The following is a 25,846-nucleotide window of genomic DNA, read 5'->3' as shown; positions in this document are numbered from 1 at the left end:
TCTCCTGTGGATAGACAGTCTTTGAGGGACAGTATCAGGTTCTATAATACAGGTACTAAAAAAAATCTAGAAAAAAATTTTTATGGTGACAAAATTACCAGATCCAATAATCAAAGTAGTATTCTATTAACATCTGGCGCTCCTTAACTTCTAAAAATGATTCATCCATTATAGCCTTCCTCCTCAGTAGCGGATGATCTAGCAAAATGTTTTAATGACAAGGTTGCTACTATAAGAAACTCTTTTTCATCATTGGTTTCTTACAACTCTCTGATGCCAAGCGATACCACTTCTACCCAGTAGACAGATCCTGGACTACCTTCAAGTATGTATCTGAGGCTCAGGTTTCAAAACTGTGTCACAAATTAAGATCTTGTAAATGCATCTTGGATCCATTTCCCTCATACCTATATGAGAAAATTCCCACTCAGGCTATTTCATTGCTCACCAGACTTATAAATTCTGCCTGTCAGGTCTATTTTATGAATATATGGGCCACATTGCTCTGCCCCACTACTGAAAAAAGTCAATCTAGACCCTTCCTCACTATCTAGCTACCGACCCATAGCGAACATTCCCCTCCTGACCAAAATGTTACAGCCTATCATATCTGTCCAACTTTCATCATATTTAGAGAGATTTTTCATTCTGTTACCTTGTCAATATGGTTTCAGACCTAACTTCAGTACCAAATCTCTATTGGTCTCACTAATCTCAAAGGTTCAGCAACTACACTCTTGTAATAAGTTTACTATTCTATTATAATTTGACCTATCTGCGGCCTTTGATGTCATTCACCACGACATTCTGATCTACCAACTTTCTGAGATAGGTACTAGAGAATCACACAGGGACAAATTTGTCTCCATCACCGCGGGAACTCAATTTCCCGTCCCGTCCCCATGAGTATCGCCGCTGTCCCTGTCACCGCTTCATTCCTGTAAGCTCTGCCTTAATTGCACAAGCCTCAGACACTTATGATTTTAAAGTGTATGAGGCTTGTGCAGATGAAGACGGAGTTTTCAGGGACATGGTAGGTTCAGGAAAAGAACTCACAGGGACGGGACGGGGAATTGAGTTCCCGCGGGGATGGGGACAAAATTTGTCCCTGTGTGAACCGCTTAGAACTTTTGGTATAGCGATATATAAAAAAAAAAATTATTATTATTATTTCTTTCACCCCTCCACTATCTCACTAACTCTATCTTTCCCCCTCCCCTTCCAGCATATGCCCCACATCCAGCATGTGGGAAAGCAGCAGCAGCAGCAGTGGTGAGGAGGTAAGGGCCCCTCACCTCTTCACCGCTGCTGCTGCTGCTGCTGCTTCCTCATATGCAACTGAAGCTGACAGCACAAGTTCTCCCCACTTCTATCATCGCCGTTTAAAAATTTATTTTTTTTTTCAGTGTTCTCCTTCAGTGGGCCCCCTGTCCATTTCGGGCCCTACGCATGTGCCTACTGGGCCTATTAGTTAATCCGGACCTGCTTACAAGTCAGCACTGAGTGTCATTCTAGACACTACTCTGAAATCTTCTTCCCAGTGTGTGGCAGCAGCAAAAACACAAACAGGATACTAGGAATTATCAGGAAAGAGATGGTAAATAAGACCAAGAATATTATAATGCCTCTGAATTGCTCTATGGTGCGACCTCACCTTGAGTCAGTGTTCTCCCTAGGGTCTTTTAGCAGGACGGTCCGCCCAGCTAATTTAGACGAGCGCCCGGCTATCATCTGCTGCTGCCGCTGCTGTTGAACATTTAAAAAACAAAAAACAAAACCAGCTTGGAGATTTCAGCCTGTAGCGAACTTATGCTCCGGGCTCTAACGTGTGCGTGCTGGCTTCCCTTCTCTTCCCTCCGAAACCGGAAGTTATGTCCAGGGGGGGGGGGGAGAAGGGAAGCCGGCACGCACATGTTGAGAGCCCTGAAGCAAGCGTTCACTACGGGATAAGGCGGGAGACAGGTTAGTGAAGCATTTGCTCTTCTTGCTGCCGGGTCCTGCCTACTTTCTGTTTCCGCGAAGGCAGGACCCGGCAACATTTCCCCCAATAGGTTGATTTTGATCTTGGGCCGATCAGCCTTCTTCTCCCCGACGGCAGAATTGACATCGGGGAGAGGAATGCTGGTCGGCCGAAGCAGGGAGAGCTTGGGGTGGCGTCGGCTTTCGGGCCTCTTATTGGTGGCTGTTTGGGGCCTGGTCCCCGATGGCAGTGGCAGTGGCTTGGGGGAGGGCAGGGAGAAAGAAAGAAAAAGGGCAGGCAGGGAGACAGAAGGGAAAGAAGAGAAACAGAAAAAAAAGAAAGGGAGGCAGAGAGAAAGGGCAGGGAGAGAGAATGGAAAAGTTGGGGGAGGGAATGAGGTCTGGAGGAGAGGAAGCATACAGGCTAAAAGAAGGGAAGAAAGATTGGATGCACAGTCAGAAGAAGAAAGTGCAACCGTAGACTCATGAAATCACCAGACAAGGTAGGAAAAATGATTTTATTTTAAATTTAGTGATCAAAATGTGTCTGAATTTATATCTGCTGTCTATATTTTACACTAAGGTCCCCTTTTACTAAACTGAAATAGAGGTTTTTAACGCAGGGAGCCTATGAGCGTCGAGAGCAGCATTGGGCATTCAGCGCAGCTCCCTGCACTAAAAACTGCTATCATGGTTTAGTAAAAAGGGAGGGGGTATATTTGTCTATTTTTGTATGGTTGTTACTGAGGTGACAGTGCATAGAGTCATCTGCTTTGACCTCTTTGAGAACCCTGGAATAGGAATGATAATTAACATTTTCTATGCGTACAGTGTGCTTTGTGTTTTTTTTTTATTTTATTGTTGGTAGATCATTTTGACTTGGTCATTTTAAAAGTAGCTCGCAAGCCCAAAAAGTGTGGGCATCCCTGCTCTAGAACATCGCTCCTTAGTTTTATCAAGTGGTGCAGTGAGGAGCCAGCACTTTACATCTTATCACCTCATATTCGCTGAATGTCCAGCCTTCTTACAATGTAAACCGCCTAGAAGTCGCCTGACTATGGCGGTATAGAAAAATTAAGTTATTATTATTATTCTTTCTTTTTTTCTCCTCATGTACAGCACGGTTCTTTATTCTAAGCAGCTCTGGCACTAACAGTACTACAGGTGCCTTATGCTACTTTCACTACCACTTGCAGTCAGGTTCGGCATTTTATCATGGTTTTGGTGTTTTATTTAGTTTTTCACCAGTATTTTCATTTATTTATTAAAGCAGCCTTTTTTAACAGCCCAATGCCCCTCCCCTATCAGTGTGCATTTAATCCACTGCCGACACTTTTTTGGCGCCTCTTTCAACAGATCAAATATCATAGCCCCACTGTCGCGTGTTCACATTTATTCTGCGTACGAGTTTATCTCATCAGTACAGAGACCTTTTTGTTAAGTCCATTTTACTCTCCCTTTTTTACTTTCCCGAGTGCTGTGGTTTTATTCTTTGGTTTTAATAGAAGCTCATTTGAACAATAATTTAGATCTTTCCCAGGTTTCACTTTTCATATACCCGGTCTTTTCTGGTTTCCTTTCTATAGTCTGCTTTTCGTCTGGAGTCAGGGTTCGCTACAAGTGCGCCTGTCTCACCTTCAAATCTCTTCACGGCATCCTTCCTCCCCTCTTTCCACTATCCTGGCTCTCGAGTACCCACTCCACCAGATCCACTCAGAAATTTAAACTATCCTTCCCATCTCTAAATGGCATTTCCTCCATGCAGGAAAACTTGGAACATCCCTCCTCTTCAGGATCAACCGAGCTGTGGAACAGCTTCTCCGCCCATCTTCGGAAGTTCGACCTCCCTCCAACACTTCAGAAAACATCTGAAAACCTGGCTCTTCTCCAAAATGTAACCACCCCCCATCCCCATTATTCAAAGCCCTCTTTCCCTCCTATCTAACAGCCCTTCCCATTGTAGTTCCTTTCTCTTTTTTAATTCCTGTAAACCGTGTCGAGCTCCACTCCGTGGAGATGACGCGGTATATAAACCTAAGGTTTAGTTTAGTTTAGTTTAGTTTAGAATTACATTTTATGACATATTTTTGTGGTTATAATTGTATGACATGTCTAAATCGGTCAAGTTATCCATTCTTTTTATTATTTTTTGTCCCCTCATACAGTGGCAGACCGCCCCGGGTGCCAGCCTTAGGGGGGTACACAGCCGGCTGGATCCAGAACCTTCCGAGATGCTCTAAATGGCACCTACACCTCAGCGCGGCTGCCGTACTTATTCCGAAGCAGTCGGCAGCCACACTGAAGTGCAGGAAGGTCCTGCGATGACTGCATTTGCCGCCTCTGCCTCCGGAAGACGTAAGTGGCGTCGGAAGGGGTGGACTGGCAGCTGCAGTCATTGCGGAACCTTGCCACAACTCCCTGCGTCTGCCGGCCCACTCCCTCCAACATCACTTACATCTTCCAGAGGCAGAGGCAACAGAAGCAGTCATCATGGGACCTTGCTGGTTTGGAGGGAGAGAGGAGCATAGAAAGGTGGGAGAGGGAGAAAAAGGGGGTCAGGGTGATATGGAATGGTGGTGGAGGGAGAGAAAGGGAGTAGATGCTGATGGAATTGGTGTGCAGGGAAAGGAGAGAGAGACATAAAGGGGAAGGATACTGGATGGAATTGGGTTGGAGGGAAAGGGGACAGATGCTGATGGAAGTGGGGGGAAGGGAGAGGAGAGAGTGAAATGCCAGATCATGAGCGTGTGGGAGAGGGAAGGGAAGAATAGGAGAGAGATGCCAGACCATTGGAGGAGGGAAGGGAAGAAGATGGATGCCAGAATAATAGGGGTGAAGGGAGAGATGGAAGGGGAAGACAAGGAGAGAAGATGCCATATAGAAGGGGCAGGGAGAGGGTAGACAGTGGATGAAAGGAAGAGAGTGACAAAACTATAAGGAAAGCAGAAACCAGAGAAGACAATGTAGAAAAAAATTATATTTATTTTTTTGCTTTAGGGGAGATGCATCGCTGTTTTTGTGGTGTTGCATTGTATACAGAGTCCAGCTTCTTGGTGGTTCAATTTAACCTTTGTCTACGTTTTTCTATTTTATCCCCCCTTTTACAAAACTATAGAGCATTTTTTTAGCACCGGCCAGGGTGGTAATTGCTCAGAATTCTATAAGAGTCTGAGCTGTTACCACCATGGTTAAAAACCACATTATAGTTTTGTAAAAGGGAGAGGGGTTAGTTTGTGATTACATATTCCATACTAGGCGAAGGTGTTTTCTGTGTTCTGTGTGTTCGAAAGACATGGTTTTCAGTTAGGATTGACTGTGTAGGATTGATCTGTACTAGTCTGGCTTGTTTAGTTTTACAATGGGTGTATTGATGTTGTACTGCTCACTGCAGTATGCAAGATGCTGCCTTTTTCCTAGGTACACTCTCTTCTGTGATGTGTGGATTGTTACTAAAAATCATGTTTTTCATACAGATGGGGGGTGTAAAAACATGATGGGCCTCGGGTGTCACATATGCTAGGTACACCACTGCCTTCATAGTTTATATCTAATCCACAAGGCTGCTTTTAAGACCTACAGGATATGTATCCCTCTGATTCATGACAATTTCACTTCTCAAGTTATCTTATCCATTCTTTTTATTATACAACTGCCCAGATAAGCATCAGTTTTTGACGTGATTGGACCTTGGAAACTAACGGCAACAGTGTTCTCCCCAGAAATATTTTCCAGCCATGAAAACGATTTGCTGCATTTAGTATGCCACAAAAAAACATTTGCTCCGTTTAGTGTGCCGGAGTTAAAAAAGTTTGAGAGACGCTGCTCTATACCATTTGAAAGAGGGCAAATATCGAATTATTCACTTCTAGAATTGGATACTTCTTAAATTTAATAAAAAATTATGGAACAAGTGTCAAACCTTAAGAAAGGCTGCCATATTGAGCATTGGAAAATAACTAATAATAATTAACTAATACAAATAGTACACATTTAGGGCTCCTTTTGCTAAGCTGCGCTAGTGGTTTTACCACACGCTTAGCTCGCATAGAATTGCCGCACGTGCTAGACGCTAATGCCAGCATTGAGCTGGCGTTAGTTCTAGCTGTGTAGCGCGGCAATTCTGCACACGCTAAAAACATTATTGTAGCTTAGTAAAAGGAGCCCTTAATTTTCTCCACCACCAAATTTCCCCGTCCCGCCTCACCCGGCTACTTTTTTCATGCCACCCGGCTGGAAAAAATTTCTGGGAGAACACTGTTGAGTGCTGTATTCAGTTCTGCTCACTGTATCTTAAAATAGATATAGCGGAATTAGAAAAGATTCACAGAAGAGTGACAAAAATGATAAAGGGGACAGAATTCCTCTTATATGAGGAAAAGCTAAAGAGGTTAGGGTTCTTCAGCTTGGAAAAATTAATGGCTGAGGGGGGTTATGATTGAGGTCTACAAAATTCTGAGAGGTGTAGAACAAGTAAAAGTGAACAGATTTTCACTCTTTCAAAAGGTACAAAGACCAGGGGACACGCAATGACATTACATGGAAATACAAAAAATATATATATATTTTTTCACTCAAAGAATAGTTAATCTCTAGAAGTCATTGCCAAAGGCTGTGGTAACAGCAGTAAACGTAGCTGGGATTAAAAAAGGTTTGGACAAGTTCCTGGAAGAATGTCCACAATCTGCAACTATTTGGTTTTGCACTTAGCAGTCAGTACATATTTGTGCACTTTTCATTCTTATTCTCGCAATGCCAAGGATTCTGTTTGTTTAGCACCTCAATATTAGGTGTTATTTGCTTGGTTAATTTTTGTGTGGATTGCATTGAATGACCCCTGATGCAGGCGGAGATGCCAAAACACAGACCAACCCAGTCATGCCGATACACGGTATCTGACTGACACGGTAAAACGGGGAGACAAGACAAGACATTTTTTAGATATATCAGTAATAGAAAGAAGTGCAAAAGTGGCATTGTGAGACTCAAATGTGAAAGGGAGGAATATGTAGAAGCTGATAAAGAAAAGGCTGAATTGCTTAATTTTTATATTCTGTGTTCACAGCTGAAGATCCTGGAGCGGGACACAGAAGACAAGTGCAAATAGGGATGGTGGAGTGGTAGACCCTGATCGATTTTCAGAGGGCTGTGTTAAAAAGGACTTAGCTAAATTAAAGGAAAACAAAGTGATGAGGCCAGATGGTGTACATCCAAGGGTACTGAAGGAACTTAGGGAAGTTCTGGTGGCTCCGCTAACTGATCTTTTCAATGCGTCTTGAGTCGTGGCTCGTGGCCAGCGCTGGTTATGGGACGGAAATGGGAATGGATGTTAGGGTGATAGTGCAGTATTTTTGTGGACGTTTTTCTACAAAAGGGCCAGTTTTTCGTATGATTCTGGGTAATTCTAGTTAGACAAACATCTGTGTTAGTTAAGGACCACGCCCAAATAGAAGCGTACGGGAAAACAGGTGAATAAAAATCTGAATATGGATGTAGCCAAGGCCAGAAAAACACACTATAGATAAATATTAAGAAAAAGAATAATAATATTCTCTTTATGTACTTTGTTATTGAGCCAGATCATAGAGGAAATTAGGTAAAGCGTAACATACATGCATAGAGATATTAAGAACTCCATCTTGGTTCCCTGCTGTTCTTTGTCCTCTCTGGTTCTTTGTTCAGCTTCCCGCTTTTAGCCTCGTGGTTCTAATTGATTACAGATGTGCTTAGGCCAGTTAGGAAGAGCATATTAGACTCCATATTCCAAACTGAGATATAACGTGTCTCAAACTGAATTGGATGTAGTTTTGAATGAAAATTATGATTTATTGAATGAATGAAAGCTTGGCCAAGCAAAGAGTGAATGATTGGATTGAAGTGTATGATTGTGTTGCTTTGAAAAAACATATTTTATATATTTTAAACCTGAAGAAACACTAAGGAAAATCCTAAGGCAGCATCAGGAAGTAATTAGAGTCAGCCTTAAGAATAGGAAGAAGGGGGGTATTGGAAGCCCACGCTTCAGGGAGAGGAGAGGGGGATTTGCCCCCCCTTCCTCCAGAGTAAGGTTTCTGTGTAAGGCCATGCAATTTGAATCTGTCAGCTTAGGAAGAGTTTTTTCCTTTACGGCTGAGAATTTCTCAGCACCATGTTAATAATTATAGATTCTCTTGAATGTTATAATGTTAATTCAGAAATCAAAAGTAATTTTCTGAAAACTTTGTATAACTTTTAAACATGGAGGAATGTTTCTTTGTCTAAACTTTAAGACCACCCATAGAAATGTTATTGGTCGTCAAACTTGATGATGTCACTAAACCAAAAGTTATATAATAGAATGTAATGAGATAGAAAAACGAGACCATTGTGAGAAGGCCAGCCTTTGGCCACGATGATGATCTCCCATGAGCGCAACGTAAGCAATTATGCTGTTCTTTTGATCTAATAATGGAAAAATAGAACCAATAATTCAATAAATCTTGGTTATAATTTTAAAACCATGCGCTGGTGTCATTTTGCATGTATAATTATTTTCAAACCTGAAGCTTTCACAAATGGCGTCAATGACCCTTGCTCAGTCTCTAGAGTCGGGAGTGGTACCAGAGGACTGGAAAAGTGTGGATGTGGTCCCTCTCCACAAAAGTGAAAGGAAGAAGTAGGGAATTACAGGCCAGTAAGTCTGACTTCTGTGGTAAGCAAATTAAAGGTAACGTTTATAAAAGAGAAAATGGTGAAATTTCTGGAAAATGGTAAATTACAAGACCAGAGGCAACATGGATTCACTAATGTAAAATTATGTCCTACCTGTTAATTTTCTTTCCTTTAGAAGCAGCAGATGAATCCAGAGACAAGTGGGATATAGCTCACATCGACCAGCAGGTGGAGATAGAGAAACTGATTTTCCGTTGGCCTTATAGCCTGGTGTTGCTCCTGTTGAATCAGTTATGCATTTTGCCCAAGCATCCCAGGAAAGGAGTATGAGCACCCAAAGAAAAAGAAAAAACTTCATTCCAGTGTTAAACCTTCCAATGAGAAATGGAAGAAAATAATCACCAACGATATCCGAACTGAACCTAGAATCTAATAGACCCATAGAGAGCCATCTGGGTGGGGCTCTGGATTCATCTGCTGCTTCTAAAGGAAAGAAAATTAACAGGTAGGACATACCGTATTTGCCGGCGTATAGGACGACTGGGCGTATAAGACGACCCCCCAACTTTTAGTTAAAAAATAGAGTTTTGTGTTATACTCGCCGTATAAGACGACCCCTTCTTCCGCACACCTTCTCTACCGCCCCGGGTGCAGCACAGCCGGCCAGGTTCCCTTACTTTTGTGGCACTTCCCCGACCGACCGACAACAGCCCCGGTCCGACAAACCTAACCGCGAATCTAAATTACCTTCTTACAGCTGCTGTAAGAAGGTATTTAGATTCGCGGCTACAGGGCAGGGAGGATTGTCGGACCCGGGCTGTTATCGGTCGGTCGGGGAAGTGCCACAAAAGTAAGGGAACCTGGCCGGCTGTGCTGCAACCGGGGCGGGGCGGCCGCCCCTCTCTCTTGGTAGCCACTCGAACCGCGAGGCTACTCTCCTTCTCCTTACCTGCCATGCCTGCAGCACAGAGCCGAACGGAAGTCTTCCCGACGTCAGCGCTGACGTCGGAGGGAGGGAGGGCTTTGTTTAAGCTTTGTTTAAGCCCTCCCTCCCCTCCGACGTCAGCGCTGACGTCGGGAAGACTTCCGTTCGGCTCTGTGCTGCAAGCAGAGAAGGTAGGGAGAAGAAGAGCCCCGCAAGTAAGGGCATGTAAACTGTACCCGGCGTATAAGACGACCCCCGACTTTGGGGAGGATTTTAAGGTACTGAAAAGTCGTCTTATACGCCGGCAAATACGGTAATTTTACATTCCTTAGCAAAGCAGCAGATGAATCCAGAGACAAGTGGGATGTAGCAAAGCAATCTCAAACTGGGTGGGACGACAATGTCGCTTCTGCAATTACCGAAGCGCCAAAACTTGCCTCTGCACAGGCCGCCACGTCCAGACGGTAATGCTTTGAAAAGGTGTTCCCCGAAGACCAAATAGCCGCTCTGCAAATTTCCTCCAAAGACAAACCACCGGACTCTGTCCAAGACGTCGCCAAAGCTCTAGTGGAATGAGCACCAAGTTGCTCCGGCACGAGCTTCCCTGCCAACAAATAAGCCGACGCAATCGCCTCTTTAACCCAACGAGCGATCGAAGCTTTAGACACAGCCATACCCTTGTGTGCCCCTGCAAATAACACAAAGAGATGATCTGACCGGCGAAAATCGTTAGTCACTTCTAAGTAATGAAGAACTATAAGGCGTACATCCAGTAACCGTAGCAACGAGAAACGCGTCCCCCAATCCTCCTTCCGAAAGGCCGGGAGGAATAAACTCTGGTTTACGTGGAACGAAGACACCACCTTAGGAAGGAAGAACGGTACCGTCCGCACCGACACACCCGCATCTGAAATGCGTAAAAAAGGTTCCCTGCAAGACAGTGCCTGAAGCTCCGACACTCGTCTTGCAGATGCCATAGCTACTAAAAACACTGTCTTTAACGTGACATCTTTCAGAGTCGCTGCCGACAGAGGCTCAAATGGAGCCGCCTGCAACTTATTGAGGACCAGCTTCAAACTCCATGCTGGACAGGTGCGCTTGACCGGCGGACGGATATGGTGAACCCCCTTAAGGAATCGAACCACGTCCGGGTGTGAGGCGATCGTAGAGCGAGACACCCGGCCCCTGTAACAAGCAATGGCCGCCACCTGAACCTTTAGCGAGTTAAAGGCTAAACCTTTAGATACTCCCTCCTACAGAAAAGAAAGAATAGCCGGCAGAGACACCTGGAAGGGCGCAATACCCTGCTTACCGCACCATGTCTCAAAAACTCTCCAAACTCTTGCATAGGAGGTAAAAGTAGAAACCTTCTTAGCTTGAAGTAGAGTGGCAATTACCTGATTCGAATAGCCCCTCTCTTTCAACCGCGCCCGTTCAATAGCCAGGCCGTAAGACAAAATTGGGCCGGATTTTCCATGGAGATTGGCCCTTGAGTCAGCAAGTCCGGAGTCCCCTGGAACGACACCCGATCCCCCGTCGAGAGCTGAATTAGATCCGCGTACCAAGGCCGACGCGGCCAATCCGGAGCCACCAGGATCACCTTGCCCTGAAAGCGAGCAATGCGTTGTAACACTCGACTTATCATCGGCCAAGGGGGAAATACATACAGAAGGGAAGTCGGAGGCCATGGGAGAGCTAACGCGTCCACCCCCTCCGAGCCCCTCTCTTTTCGTCTGCTAAAAAACCGAGGCCGTTTTGCATTGCGGGAGGAGGCCATAAGATACATTTCTGGAAGCCCCCACCGAAGGACTAGCAGCTCAAACGCCAGCGGTGATAGCTCCCATTCGCCGGGATCGAGAAGATTCCTGCTGAGGAAGTCCGCTTGAACGTTTTCGTGACCCGCAATGTGTACTGCTGACAGAAGCGGCACATGCCCCTCTGCCCATTGCAACAGCATCATCGCCTCTGCGGCCAATTGAGGACTCAGAGTCCCCCCTTGACGATTGATATAAGACACCGCCGTGACACTGTCCGAAAAGATTCTGGTCGGACGGTCCTGAATCATGGACTGAAATTCTCGTAGCGCAAGCCTTATAGCTCTCAGCTCTAGCAAGTTGATTGAACACTGGGTCTCCTCCGAGGACCACACCCCCTGAACGGAAGCTTGTAGGCACTGAGCCCCCCATCCTCGAAGACTGGCATCTGTCGTGATCACGACCCATTCCGGCGTCGCCAGCGGCATGCCCCGGAAAAGATGGACTTCGTCCAGCCACCAGAGCATGTCGCGAGCCGCCCGTGGGCTCCACTGGAGTCGGAGATTGTAGTCCAGAGAAGCCGGGGACCACCGAGAAAGAAGCAACTTCTGCAAGGGCCTCATGTGGAACTGAGCCCAGGGAACCACTTCCAGAGTCGCCACCATCGAGCCCAGAACCTGAACATAATCCCACACCCGAGGTCTGAGCGACCCGAGAAGACCCTGAATCTGAGACTGCAATTTCTCTCCCCATTCCCGGGGTAGGAAAACCCTCCCCAGACCAGTGTCGAACCTGACTCCCAGGTGCACCAAAGACTGAGACGGGGACAGAGAACTCTTGGGAAAGTTGACGATCCACCCCAACGACTGAAGGAGAGAAATTACTCGTTGAGTTACCGTCACACTCTCCTGTCTGGACGAAGCGCGGATCAACCAGTCGTCTAAGTACGGGTGTACCCGAATTCCCTCCTTGCACAGAAAGGCAGCCACCACCACCATTACTTTTGAAAAGGTGCGAGGAGCCGTAGCAAGGCCAAAGGGCATAGCCCGAAATTGAAAGTGCTGGCCGAGGATCGCAAACCGCAGAAACCTCTGATGCGGAGGCCAGATTGGAATATGGAGGTACGCCTCTTTGAGATCGAGGGACGTGAGGAACTCTCCCGGCCGTACTGCCGCAATCACCGAGCGAACCGTCTCCATTCTGAAATGGTGAACACTGAGAAATTTGTTGACCCCTTTGAGATCCAATACCGGCCTGAAGGACCCCCCCTTTTTTGGTACAATAAAGTAAAGGGAATAAATACCTCGGCCCGCCTCCTCCGGTGGTACCGGCACCACCGCCCCTAGATCCAGCAGTACCTGAAGAGTCAAGCGGACTGAGTCTCCTTTGGCCGCCCCGTTGCACGGGGACACCAAGAAAGAATCGGCGACGGGAGAGGCGAATTCCAACTTGTACCCTTCTTGAATAATGTCTAACACCCACTGATCTGACGTGATTTTGGCCCACTCCGCCCAAAACGCCGACAGGCGTCCCCCTAAGGGAAAAGCAGAGGGAGCCAAGACCTCGTCATTGTGGAGCGCGACTTGCTGGGGTACGGGCTGGCTGACCTGAAGGGGTTTTCGTCGTACGAAAGGAACTCTTCTGCTGAACCCTGGGTCTTGAAGCAGAGAAAGAACCATAAGCGGAACTGAAGAATGGTTTACCGGACCTGTATCTCCTAGCCTCCCTGAAACGAGGCCTAGAAGACGAGGATTTTAAAGGGGGCCTAGGCCTATCTTCCGGTAACCTCTGAGTTTTGGTATCGCCAAAATCCTTTACCAATTTATCTAAATCTTCCCCAAACAATAAACCTCCTTTAAAAGGGAGTTTCACAAGGCGAAGCTTGGAAGCCGCATCTGCCGCCCAGTGACGAAGCCATAAGGATCTGCGAGAAACAACTGAAAGCGACATCTGTTTAGCAGAAGCACGAATAATATCATATAAAGAATCCGCCAGATAAGCCAAATCCGATTCCAAATCAGCCAGTTCCGGAGGGACAGAACCTCCTGACTCCATCATATTATCCGTCATTCCTTGAGACCACTGCAGACAGGCTCTCGCAGCATAAGAGCTGCAAATTGCTGCCTGTAAGGTAACCGCAGCAACTTCAAAGGATAACTTCAAGGAAGATTCAATCTTCCTATCCTGGGCATCTTTCAACGTAACACCCCCCTCCACTGGCAAGGTAGTCCGTTTGGTAACTGCGGCCACCAGTGCATCCACCTTAGGTAACTTAAACCTCTCAAGTTCGGTCGGGTCTATCGGATACAAAAGCTGCATGGCCTTAGCTACCCTTAACCCGGCCTCCGGCGTATCCCATTGCGCTGAAATCAGCTCCTGCATGGCCTCATGCACCGGAAAAGACTTAGGTGGCCTACAAGTACCAGCCATAAGAGGGTTACCTGACACCTTCGCATCCACTTGAGAGATGTTCAAACCTAGCAATGCTTTCGAAATTAAGGAAGAAAGTTCTTCCCTATGAAAAAGACGAAGCGCGGAAGGATCATCCACTTCCTTACTCGGGGGATCCTCCGCTTCCCAATCCCCTACCTCACCTTCCTCTAAAGACTCCGGAAGCGAAAAAGGGGAAAGCAACAGAGGCTCGTCCGCGGACGCCAATCTACGTTTTTTATGTACCGGCGACTTTCCTGTAGAAACCTCTCCACCCGCATTCCCCCCAGTCTCCACATTAAGGAGAACAGCCGAGGAAGAGGGTACCGGAAGAACCGGCAAGTTCACAGGAACCGGGAGAGCAGGCTGACCGCTCTGCAACATAAAAGCCTTATGCATAAGCATAACGAACTCCGGTGTGAATGAGCCCAGACCAACTGACATTGAATTAACTTGTTCGGCACCGGAGAGCAGAGCCACTGCTCCCACTAACGCTTCTGACTAGAGAATGACACGGTGACGGTTTACCCGCGGCCACCGCATTTAAGCCGCGGGTCACCGCCGAAAACGGGGAAGAAAACTAGCAGTCGCTGCGGTGACGGGGACAAGGCCATTCACCGACCGCGGAAACGGTGAACAGGTTTGTCCCCGCGGGCCAATGTACCCCCTTCTAGGAACCGCTATTTCACCGTGCTCCTCATTTGTCATTTCAACCCTTCCTGCCAATCGCAGCAGAAGGGTACCCAACCCCTCCTGCCGGTCCTCCCAATGGCCTCCCCTAAGATCGCCGGCAGGAGGGTACCCAACCCCTCCTGCTGGACCCCCCCCAACGAACCCTCCCACCCCGGAACCCCCTTAGTCTTACTTTTCAAGTTGGACCGGACAGCTCCTCGCTCGTCTGGCCAGCAGGCCTGCCTCCGTCCAAATGAGGCGGGCCCGCCCCTCCCCTCCCCTCCCCTGCCTCCCAATGGCCTCCCCTAAGATCGCCGGCAGGAGGGTACCCAACCCCTCCTGCTGGACCCCCCCCCAACGAACCCTCCCACCCCGGAACCCCCTTAGTCTTACTTTTCAAGTTGGACCGGACAGCTCCTCGCTTGTCTGGCCAGCAGGCCTGCCTCCGTCCAAATGAGACGGGCCCGCCCCTCCCCTCCCCTGCCTAACCCACAGGATCCTAGGGCCTGATTGGCCCAAGCACCTAAGGCCCCTCCTATAGCGGGAGTGGCTTTAGGTGCCTAGACCAATCAGGCCCTAGGATCCTGTGGGTTGGGCAGGGTAGGGGCGGGCCCGCCTCATTTGGACGGAGGCAGGCCTGCTGGCCAGACGAGCGAGGAGCTGTCCGGTCCAACTTGAAAAGTAAGACTAAGGGGGTTCCGGGGTGGGAGGGTTCGTTGGGGGGGGGTCCAGCAGGAGGGGTTGGGTACCCTCCTGCCGGCGATCTTAGGGGAGGCCATTGGGAGGCAGGGGAGGGGAGGGGAGGGGCGGGCCCGCCTCATTTGGACGGAGGCAGGCCTGCTGGCCAGACGAGCGAGGAGCTGTCCGGTCCAACTTGAAAAGTAAGACTAAGGGGGTTCCGGGGTGGGAGGGTTCGTTGGGGGGGGGGTCCAGCAGGAGGGGTTGGGTACCCTCCTGCCGGCGATCTTAGGGGAGGCCATTGGGAGGACCGGCAGGAGGGGTTGGGAACCCTTCTGCTGCGATTGTCGGGAGGGCCGTTGGGGGGGTCTACAGGAGGGGTTGGGTGCCCTCCTGCCGTGATCGCTGGGGGGAGGGGAGACTTGCAGCCGTAGCCGCGGTCACTATGCTAATCACGGCAGCATTTAAAGTACATGTCGTGTTTGTTTTTGCATTGCTAGCCCCAGGGGTGGTGGAAGATTAGTGATTGAAAAACTGTATGAAAAATAACTATTTTAAATTTAGTGATCAAAATGTGTCAGTTTTGAGAATTTTTATTAATTAATTTTTTCTCTGCGTGTTTTGTTTTTGTATAGTTATTAACTAATATTTAACTAAGTTTTAAAGTTTTAAAGTTTTAAAGAATGTTTCCTTTATACGTAAATAAAGAAAAGTGAATGGGATTGCAGTGGCGGTGACGGGGCGGTGAATGGGGTGGCAGTGGCGGTGACGGGGCGGTGAAGAGGATGGTGAGACGGGGACGGGGCGGGGACGGGGATGGTGAGACGGGGACGGGGCGGTGACGGGGATGGTGAGACGGGGACGGGGCGGTGACGGGGACCAATTTTTTCACCGTGTCATTCTCTACTTCTGACTCCCCGAGTCAGAGCCGACTGCGAGGGGCGGGGACGTCGAGCGCGCCTCCCGGACGCGGGAAATGGCCCCCTCACACGCCTGTAAAAGCGCATCTTCAGCCGGTGTATCAAAGCAACCGGCTGAGCACAATCCCGCCGGAGTCCGACGTGATCCGCAGAGTAAACACCGCAGACGCGAATCCTCTGCCATCACCTGGTCCGGATTCAACAACCAAATTCCACTGAGAAAACGCTACCGCCTCCCCAACCCGACCGGCACTCGAGGCAGAACAGCAAATTGAAAAATAAAACAGCAATTTACTTACCCCACTCTCGGCCCACCCCCCTGCCGTCAGGATAAAGTTGGTAATTGAGCCTGAAAGCCGACACCAAAGGGCACAGCTCAGCTCAGGAGGGGGCGTTTTTTTTTTTTGTTTTTTTTTTTTCAACTGGAATGAAGAAAGAACGCCGAGAGCCAGGAAAACCCTCAATCAAACGGAGGGAAGGGTGGAGAAGGGACCTGGGGGGGCCCAGGTGTAGCTCCCAAAGCCGGCACCACTCAGCCAGGCACCCCGGTCCTACTGAAGAGTCAAAGGCTCAACAGAGGAGAGAAATAAACACCAGGCACAGCCAGAATCCAGGAGCTAGAGAGATAGCTCCACCACCGCTGGGAGATAGAGCAAAACTGATTCAACAGGAGCAACACCAGGCTATAAGGCCAACGGAAAATCAGTTTCTCTATCTCCACCTGCTGGTCGATGTGAGCTATATCCCACTTGTCTCTGGATTCATCTGCTGCTTTGCTAAGGAAAGGTAGGTTTTGTCAGACAAATCTGATAAGTTTCTTTGACTGGGTGACCAGAGAATTGGGTAGAGGGAGTTTGCTAGATGTAGTATATTTAGATTTTAGCAAAGCCTTTAACAGTATTCCATACAGATGTCTAATAAATAAACAGTGTTGTTCGGATGGGTCCCAAAGTGACTGGCTGGGTCAGAAACTGGTTGAGTGGAAGACTACAGAGGGCAGTGGAATACAGAGGGTAGTGGAATGAAAGGGTATAGGATGAAGTTAAGAGGTAATCTAAGGAAATACTTTTTTACAGAAAAGGTGGTAGATGTGTGGATCAGTCTCCCGGTAGAGGTGGTGGAAACAAAGACTGTATCTGATTTCAAGAATGCCTGGGATAGGCACGTGGGATCTCTTAGAGAAAGGAAGAGATAATGGTTATTGTGGATGGGCAGACTAGATGGGCCAATTGGCCTTTATCTGCCATCATGTTTCTATATTTCTATGTAACATTTCTATTTGATATCTTATCCACCGTTCAATATCGTCACAACAGCTAGTGCTGTTTTTAAAAGCAAGTTGTAGCATTTAAAAAAAACCTCTTATACTCATTGTTGGTATCAAGATATAAAGCAATGCTAAATATGCATAGACAGAATTTGCCACCTGTAGCTACATATGTAACAGCGATAGCTATGCAGTTTGAATTGGGCAGAATTATTTACTATCCTAATTTAAACTGCTATGTGTATGGAGTGTGGCCCTTGTGGCTTTTGGTTTTTCAGAATACTGCTGTTATACATACAGCTAGTGGAAATGCTCTAGCTCCATCTGGATAGTACTACTACTACTATTTATCATTTCTATAGCACTGAAATGTATATGCAGTGCTGTACATTTAATATTCAATAGATGGTCCCTGCTCATAAGAGCTTACAATCTAATTTGGACAGACAGGACATGTCAGGATTGGGGAGTTTCTGTTATTTATTTATTCAATTTTCTATACCTTTCTCCCAGGAGAGCTCAGAATGGTTTACATTAATTTATTCAGGTACTCAAGCATTTTCCCTGTATGTCCTAGTTGGCTCACAATCTATCTAATGTACCTGGCCAATGGATTACCAAGTGGCCTTGAACAATGTAGGCCTGAACCCACAATCTGGTCCTCACAAATGGAGAGAGTATCTCTAATGTTCGAGTGGGTGCTCACCTGGGAAGTAGCGATCATCAAACGGTTTGGTTTGATATATCGGCTAAAGTGGAGAGCGGCCGCACAATACTTAAAGTCCTAGATTTCAAACGTACGGACTTTAATGCTATGGGAGAGTACCTGAAGAAAGAGCTGTTAGGATGGGAGGACATAAGAGAAGTGGAAAGACAGTGGTCTAAGCTGAAAGGAGCAATAAAAATGGCTACGGACCTTTATGTGAAGAAAATCAATAAAAACAAGAGAAAAAGGAAGCCGATATGGTTCTCCAACCTAGTGGCTGAGAAAATAAAGGCGAAAGAGTTGGCGTTCGTGAAATATTAAAAAAACCAAGAAGAGGAGAGCAGAAAGGACTACAGGGTGAAACTGAAAGAAGCCAAGAGAGAGATACGTCTGGCGAATGCACAGGCGGAAGAACAAATGGCTAAAAACGTAAAAAAGGGAGACAAAAATTTTTTCAGATATATTAGTGAAAGGAGGAAGATGAAAAATGGAATTGCTAGGCTAAAAGGTGCTGGGAACCAATATTTGGAAAGTGATGAGGAGAAAGCGAATGTGCTACACAAATACTTCTGTGTTCACAGAAGAAAATCCAGGAGAAGGACAGAGATTGTCTAACAAAGTTACACGAGAAAATGGAGTAGATTCTGCGCCGTTCACGGAGGAGGGTGTTTATGAGCAACTTGAAAAACTGAAGGTGGACAAAGCGATGGGACCAGACGAGATCCATCCCAGGATACTAAGGGAGCTCAGAGAGGTTCTGGCGAGTCCTATTAAAGACTTGTTCAACAAATCTCTGGAGACGGGAGTGATTCCTGGGGATTGGAGGAGAGCGGATGTGGTCCCTATTCATAAAAGTGGTCACAGGGATGAAGCAGGAAACTACAGGCCGGTGAGCCTCACTTCAGTTGTTGGAAAAATAATGGAAGTTTTGCTGAAAGAAAGGATAGTGTACTTCCTTGAATCTAATGGGTTACAGGATCCGAGGCAACATGGCTTTACAAAAGGTAAATCGTGCCAAACGAACCTGATTGAATTTTTTGATTGGGTGACCAGAGAGCTGGATCGAGGACATATGCTAGATGTAATTTACTTGGATTTCAGCAAAGCCTTTGATACAGTTCCTCATAGGAGGCTGTTGAACAAACTTGAAGGGCTGAAGTTAGGACCCAAAGTGGTGAACTGGGTCAGAAACTGGCTGTCGGACAGACGCCAGAGGGTGGTGGTTAATGGAAGTCACTCGAAGGAAGGAAAGGTGAGTAGTGGAGTCCCTCAGGGATCAGTGCTAGGGCCAATCCTGTTCAATATGTTTGTGAGTGACATTGCTGAAGGGTTAGAAGGAAAAGTGTGCCTTTTTGCAGATGATACCAAGATTTGTAACAGAGTAGACACTGAGGCCCAGATTCTCTAAAAGTGCGTCCCGATTTTAGGCAGCTGTAGGCGTCCTACAGCTGTCTAATCAGCCAATCGGGATGCACGTTTTTAAAAAAAAAATGCTCCCCAGGCAGGCCTGAAGGCACCTCCGGGAGCCTAGGGAGACCCGCAAGACGCCTAAGCTCGCCTAAGGGCCTTAGGCGAACCTAGGTGGCCCTACGCGTCTCCCTAGTAGAGGAAGAAACCTTAAAAATGTAGGCCAGCAAAATGCTGGTCTACATTGTAAGTAGACGCAGCTGCTATACTTATCGCGGCAAGGGATCTCTCTGCCGCTATAAGTATAGCGGGCCGCGGCCTGTCCGATCGGATGCCCCCCCCGACACTACCGACCGCCCCCCCCCCCCCCGACCCTACCACCCCCCCCCCCCCCCCCCCGACATTACCGATCTCCCTCCCACCCCGACACTACCGATGCTGGCAGGAGAGTGCCCAATCCCTTCTGCCCGAAGACGGCACCCCCCCTCCTGCCCGAAGACAGCGCATCCCCCCCTCCTGCCCGAAGACTGCACACCACCCCCCGGCGCTAACAACCCCCAAACTAACCTGTTCTTCAGGCCAGACGGTTCTTTCCCGTCTAGCCGGTAAGCCCGCCTCGTCGAAATGAGGCGGGTTCGCCCCTTCCCGGCCCATCCCGCCGAAACATAAGGCCTGATTGGCCCAGGCTCTAGAAGCCTGGACCAATCAGGCCTTAGGCATAGCGGGTCCGCCCATCCCCACTTGGCCAATCAGACCTTAGACTTAGCGGGGATGGGCGGACCCGCTATGCCTAAGGCCTGATTGGTCCAGGCTTCTAAAGCCTGGGCCAATCAGGCCTTAGGCTTCGGCGGGATGGGCCGGGAAGGGGCGAGCCCACCTCATTTCGACGAGGCGTGCTTACCGGCTAGACGGGAAAGAACCGTCTGGCCTGAAGAACAGGTTAGTTTGGGGGTTGTTAGCGCCGGGGGGGGATGTGCCGTCTTCGGGCAGGAGGGGGGGGGGGTGTGCCGTCTTCGGGCAGGAGGGGGGGGGGATGTGCCATCTTCGGGCAGGAGGGGGGAGGGGATGTGCCGTCTTCGGGCAGGAGGGGGGAGGGGATGTGCCGTCTTCGGGCAGGAGGGGGGGGGGGATGTGCCGTCTTCGGGCAGGAGGGGGGGGGGATGTGCCATCTTCGGGCAGGAGGGGGGGTGCCGTCTTCGGGCAGAAGGGATTGGACACTCTCCTGCCAGCATCAGTAGTGTCGGGGTGGGAGGGAGATCGGTAATGTCGGAGGGGGCGTTGGTAGTGTCGGGGGGGGCGGTCGGTAGTGTCGGGGGGGGCATCCGATCGGACAGGCCGCGGCCCGCTATACTTATAGCGGCAGAGAGATCCCTTGCCGCGATACGTATAGCGGGCCGTGTCTAATCTAACCTAACCCGATTCTCTAACCAGCGTCTGTAACATGGACGCCGGTTACAGAATCTGGGTTTTAGTGTAGGCCGATTCTGAATAGGACGCCTCTCCTGGGCGTCCTATACAGAATCAAGGCCTAGGTGTCTTGCGGGCCTCGCCTTCAATATAGGCGGCCTGCCTGTGGAGCATTTTTTTTTTTAAAACGTGCATCCCGATTGGCTGATTAGACAGCTGTAGGACGCCTACAGCTGCCTAAAATCGGGACGCACTTTTAGAGAATCTGGGCCTGAAGAGGAAGTGGAAAATATGAAAAAGGATCTGCAAAAGTTAGAGGAATGGTCTAATGCCTGGCAACTAAAATTCAATGCAAAGAAATGCAGAGTAATGCATTTGGGGATTAATAATAGGAAGGAACCGTATATGTTGGGAGGAGAGAAGCTGATATGCACGGACGGGGAGAGGGACCTTGGGGTGATAGTGTCCGAAGATCTAAAGGTGAAAAAACAGTGTGACAAGACAGTGGCTGCTGCCAGAAGGATGCTGGGCTGTATAAAGAGAGGCGTAGTCAGTAGAAGGAAGAAGGTGTTAATACCCCTGTACAGGTCATTGGTAAGGCTCCACTTGGAGTATTGTGTTCAATTTTGGAGACCATATCTGGCGAAGGACGTAAGAAGACTTGAGGCGGTCCAGAGGAGAGCGACAAAAATGATAGGAGGCTTGCGCCAGAAGACGTATGAGGAGAGACTGGAAGCCCTGAATATGTATACCCTAGAGGAAAGGAGAGACAGGGGAGATATGATTCAGACGTTCAAATACTTGAAGGGTATTAATGTAGAACAAAATCTTTTTCAGAGAAAGGAAAATGGTAAAACCAGAGGACATAATTTGAGGTTGAGGGGTGGTAGATTCAAAGGCAATGTTAGGAAATTCTACTTTACGGAGAGGGTGGTGGATGCCTGGAATGCGCTCCCGAGAGAGGTGGTGGAGAGTAAAACTGTGACTGAGTTCAAAGAAGCGTGGGATGAACACAAAGGATCTAGAATCAGAAAATAAGATTAAATATTGAACTAAGGCCAGTACTGGGCAGACTTGCACAGTCTGTGTCTGTATATGGCCGTTTGGTGGAGGATGGGCTGTGGAGGGCTTCAATGGTTGGGAGGGTGTAGATGGGCTGGAGTAAGTCTTAACAGAGATTTCGGCAGTTGGAACCCAAGCACAGTACTGGGTAAAGCTAAGAAGAAAATATTAAAAAATTTAAATTGAATCAGGTTGGGCAGACTGGATGGACCATTCGGGTCTTTATCTGCCATCATCTACTATGTTACTATGTTACAAGGTGCTGAGATTGTATTTATAATCTTTGTACCACACTCTCAGACACTGTATGGTATAAAATAGCAAGGCAACCATTATAGAGATGGCAAACATAGTTAACCAACCGTGGTGATACCTAAAATGGCAGTACATAGCATAGCAGGAATAGTATTACAAGCATGGCTCACAAAGTGAAACATGACATAGCAAAAATGGTAAGGACAAGCTTGCATAGCATGGAAGACACATGTGAACATTGTGACCGGGCCAGTTCCTGAGTAGGTGGGAAGCCAGGCTCGGACCACAGGCAGATTTATTGTAGCGCCTTTTATATGGCTGGATGAATGAAAACCCGGAAGACGGATTCTCTAGGAACTGGATTCAGGTTTATTGAAGTTTAAAAAAAAAACAAGTTGGAATATAGAGTTAGTTCTGCACATTTTCTCCAAAGCATAACATGTGTTCTAATCCTTGTGCCCCGCCTGGAGCTTCCAGGTCACTAAACAGCAAGTTAATGCACAAGCCCAAAACAAAAACCAAAAAGGTTTGGATTCCAAATCTCCATACACTGAATGTGTCCTTAGTTGCTGGACGTAGTCCGTCATCACCTGGGCTAACTTCCAGGGGTTTCTTACACAAGTTTGTCAGAGGTAAGGCAACTCAAAACCTCTGATAAGGACTTTTCTCAATTGGACAGGCCTGCCCCGGCTCTGCTCCAAGCACTGCTTGTGTCCAGGGTTTCAATTAACCTGGACTGGATTTCGGGTAGGACCAGCAAGACCTCTCATATCTCACTCTCCCCTATATCCATGTCTTCCCCGGGCTCACTCTCCCCAGGAAGGCTGTTCATCTCCCAGTCATTAGACTCATAGCCACGGCTGCTTCTCCACCCCGTGACCCCAGGTGGTTCTTCCCAACCCCCTCCTTGCTTGCGTGTTAGCTCCTTGCTAACCTGTCTTCTCCAAGGCCAGTCTTTTGGTCCACCCTCCCAGGGTTTGTCTGGCAAGGCAAGATAGCGTCCAGGGATTTCAATCTCCCGCCTGCTGGGCTGTCTCCTGGATCGCATACGGGGCTGGGAACAGGAACTCCTTGGAAGCTGCACTCCCTGCTGGTGGCTGGATGATTGTGATTAGCACCAGCTGAGCTCCCCTGCCAACTCTCCTTGTTTCGTATTTGAGGCTGTCTGACCTGCACACCCTGAGGGCTAACTCCACACACTCTTGGGTGGGTTCTAGGTTTTAGAGCTGGAGGAAAGGAGTAATAGGGGGAAGAATTATGTTCTAGTGCCCTCCCCCTCTGGCTCTTGGGCTGGGCTATGACCTGCCTTTTCCTTTCCCTTCCTAGCTGTGCCGGCTGCCCGGGCTCCAGACCAGGTTTTCCAGGGACCAGGGCTGGGTGCATGGTGGGTTTAGTCGTTCTTTTGGCTGGGACAGGGGCTTCCCTGTCACAACATTGAGCGGTAAACACAGTATGAGATTATAGCATGGTAGACATAGTATGGTAAATATGGTGTATACCAGTGTTCTTCAACCACCGGTCCATGGACTGGTGTCAGCCCGCAGAAATTTCCTGCCGATCCACAGGGCCGGCACGTGCATCAGGCCCCAGACAATGCTCTTCAGCTGCCGGTCCATGGTGCAATTGATGTGACATTGTCTTCGGGCCAACTCTCTCTTCCTCAGTTCTGCAGTGCACAACATCAGAGGGAAGGCTTCCAGATGAGGCGCGGGACGCATGAGGAGCCGCTGTCCATGGCTTTGTGCACTGCAGCACTGAGGAAGGGGGAGCAGGCCAGAAGGTAAGACAAGCATGGAGGGAGGGAGACAACAACGGTAGAGGGAATTATTTTATTTTTTAATTTAGTGATTGATTTACATCTGCTGTCTGTTCAGGCAGAAATGCATTTGTTTCTTTCTTTACCTCTGGGGTTGTACTGCCTGCAGAGTCTTGCATCTTAGGGTTTGTACTGTATATATTATTAATACTTTGTGCACTGCAGCACTGAGGAAGAGGGAGCAGGCCCAAAGATAACACCAGGGGGCAGGCCAGAAGGTAACCCACAGCATGGAGGGAGGGAGACAACAACAGTAGAGGGAATTATTTTATTTTTTAATTTAGTGATTGATTTACATCTGCTGTCTGTTCAGGAAGAAATGCATTTGTTTCTTTCTTTACCTCTGGGGTTGTACTGCCTGCAGAGTCTTGCATCTTAGGGTTTGTACTGTATATATTAATACTTTTAGTTTTTGGTCCCGTATTTGCATAGGGTTATCTGTGTTCTGGTAGGAATGACTATTGAGAAGCATACTGTGTGCTTTGTGTAGTTTAATTTGTGGTTAACCATTATGTGTTAATACGATACTATTGTGTGTATGTATATATGAAAAATGAATGGAAAAAATGGTGTTACAATTAATACTATTAAGGGGTGGGGTCTGGGGCGGAGATTTGGTGGAGATAGGTGGGGTCTGACCCACGACTTAGCCCAGTGTTCTTCAACTGCCGGTCCATAAAATATTTATTTTATTTCCGCCAGTCCATAAGTGTCAAAAGGTTGAAGAGTAGCTAATAGTAAATGAGTTTGGAGCTGTCAGCAGCACTATCCTGATAGTATAATTTAAATTTCACAGTGGGCTGTGAATTTTCAGCTGTGGACTGTGAAATTTCAGCTGCTGGTACTGTATATGGATTAATCCTTTTGAATACTGCCCCTATATAATACACTTAATATATTGGTAAAAAGCAACCCACCCACCCACCCCCAGCACTCACACACACTCGGCTCTGATGACGATTACACAATATGCAGTGATTTGTCATCATAGATGTGTGGAACACTTACAGTTTATAACAATTTTATATACGGGAAGATTCCAAAATGTTTACTGAGACACTAATTGTACACCAAAACTTAGGAAGAGCGATACTATTGATTACTGAGGGCAGAAGACCTTGAGGTAATAATTTTGCTGCTGGAACTACAAGTGACAACAAAAAACGGGGAAAGTTGCAAAATTGGCTTCTTCACAAGCTCCGAAATAAATGAAGGAGGCACGGAAGAGACGCCAATAAAAAATAACTGTTGCTGGTTTACACTACCTGCTATTCGATGACAGCCACACTGCTCTAATATCACCAACACAAGTCCCTGTTTCCACGGCAGCGGCAACCTATGACGTAATCAAGGCGACTCACAATTCAGGCGTTTCAATCTTTACAGACAGTTTGTCTTTGTAACGAACTATGATAATAAACAAAATAAAACTCCCACTCGGGTTTATTTGTGTGCCCTCTGCTCCAACAACAGACACATTATTCTGTAAGACAAAAAGGGAGAACTGAAAAAGCTGCAGCACCAGGCAGGAGCGTTCAAGTGGAGGCACCAGCAGTCTAGCACTGCCTCGGCTTCCTGCAGCGCCATCTTTAGCACGGGAAGAATTGGTGTAGCTTCTCCTACGCCTTTCCAAAGAAAACCAGAGAAAGGGCGGTATTTCTTTTGGCAATGTTTATTGAAAACTTTCAGTGTCTAAAAAAATGTAACTGTACAAATACAGAAAAGACAACCAAGCAAATTAGAATGATTTAAAAAAGGTGGTAAGTTATGTATAACGTGACCATTTATTTTTCCCTCAAAACTGGACATCTACTAATTTTCAGTCCCTCCCTAGGCGCCCCAATCCCATCCAAACTCCGCCCCCTGACTCCACCCCATAATAATAATAATAATAATTGTAATGTAATTTTTTCCATCAATTTTTCATATACAGTACACAC

At 47.6% G+C, this 25,846-nt stretch overlaps 1 protein-coding gene across 6 annotated transcripts in view; it reads right to left on the bottom strand.

Annotated features, from left to right (window-relative positions):
- Nucleotides 1-25,479, bottom strand: part of BBS2 (Bardet-Biedl syndrome 2) — an 876,805-nt gene extending 851,326 nt beyond the window's left edge. For 4 of the 6 annotated variants that reach the window (XM_033940622.1, XM_033940625.1, XM_033940624.1 and 1 more), the window contains exon 1: nt 25,172-25,477. The gene's annotated coding sequence lies outside the window, so the exon portion shown is untranslated. Of the gene's footprint in view, nt 1-25,171 lie in introns of all 6 variants that reach the window. The other 2 variants (XM_033940623.1, XM_033940626.1) reach the window with 2 other exon arrangements.
- Nucleotides 25,480-25,846: the final 367 nt, after the last annotated feature.

The sequence above is a fragment of the Geotrypetes seraphini genome, chromosome 4 (genome assembly GCF_902459505.1).
Source record: "Geotrypetes seraphini chromosome 4, aGeoSer1.1, whole genome shotgun sequence".
Taxonomy (NCBI): domain Eukaryota; kingdom Metazoa; phylum Chordata; class Amphibia; order Gymnophiona; family Dermophiidae; genus Geotrypetes; species Geotrypetes seraphini.
This window is presented reverse-complemented; position numbering and strand designations above follow the sequence as displayed.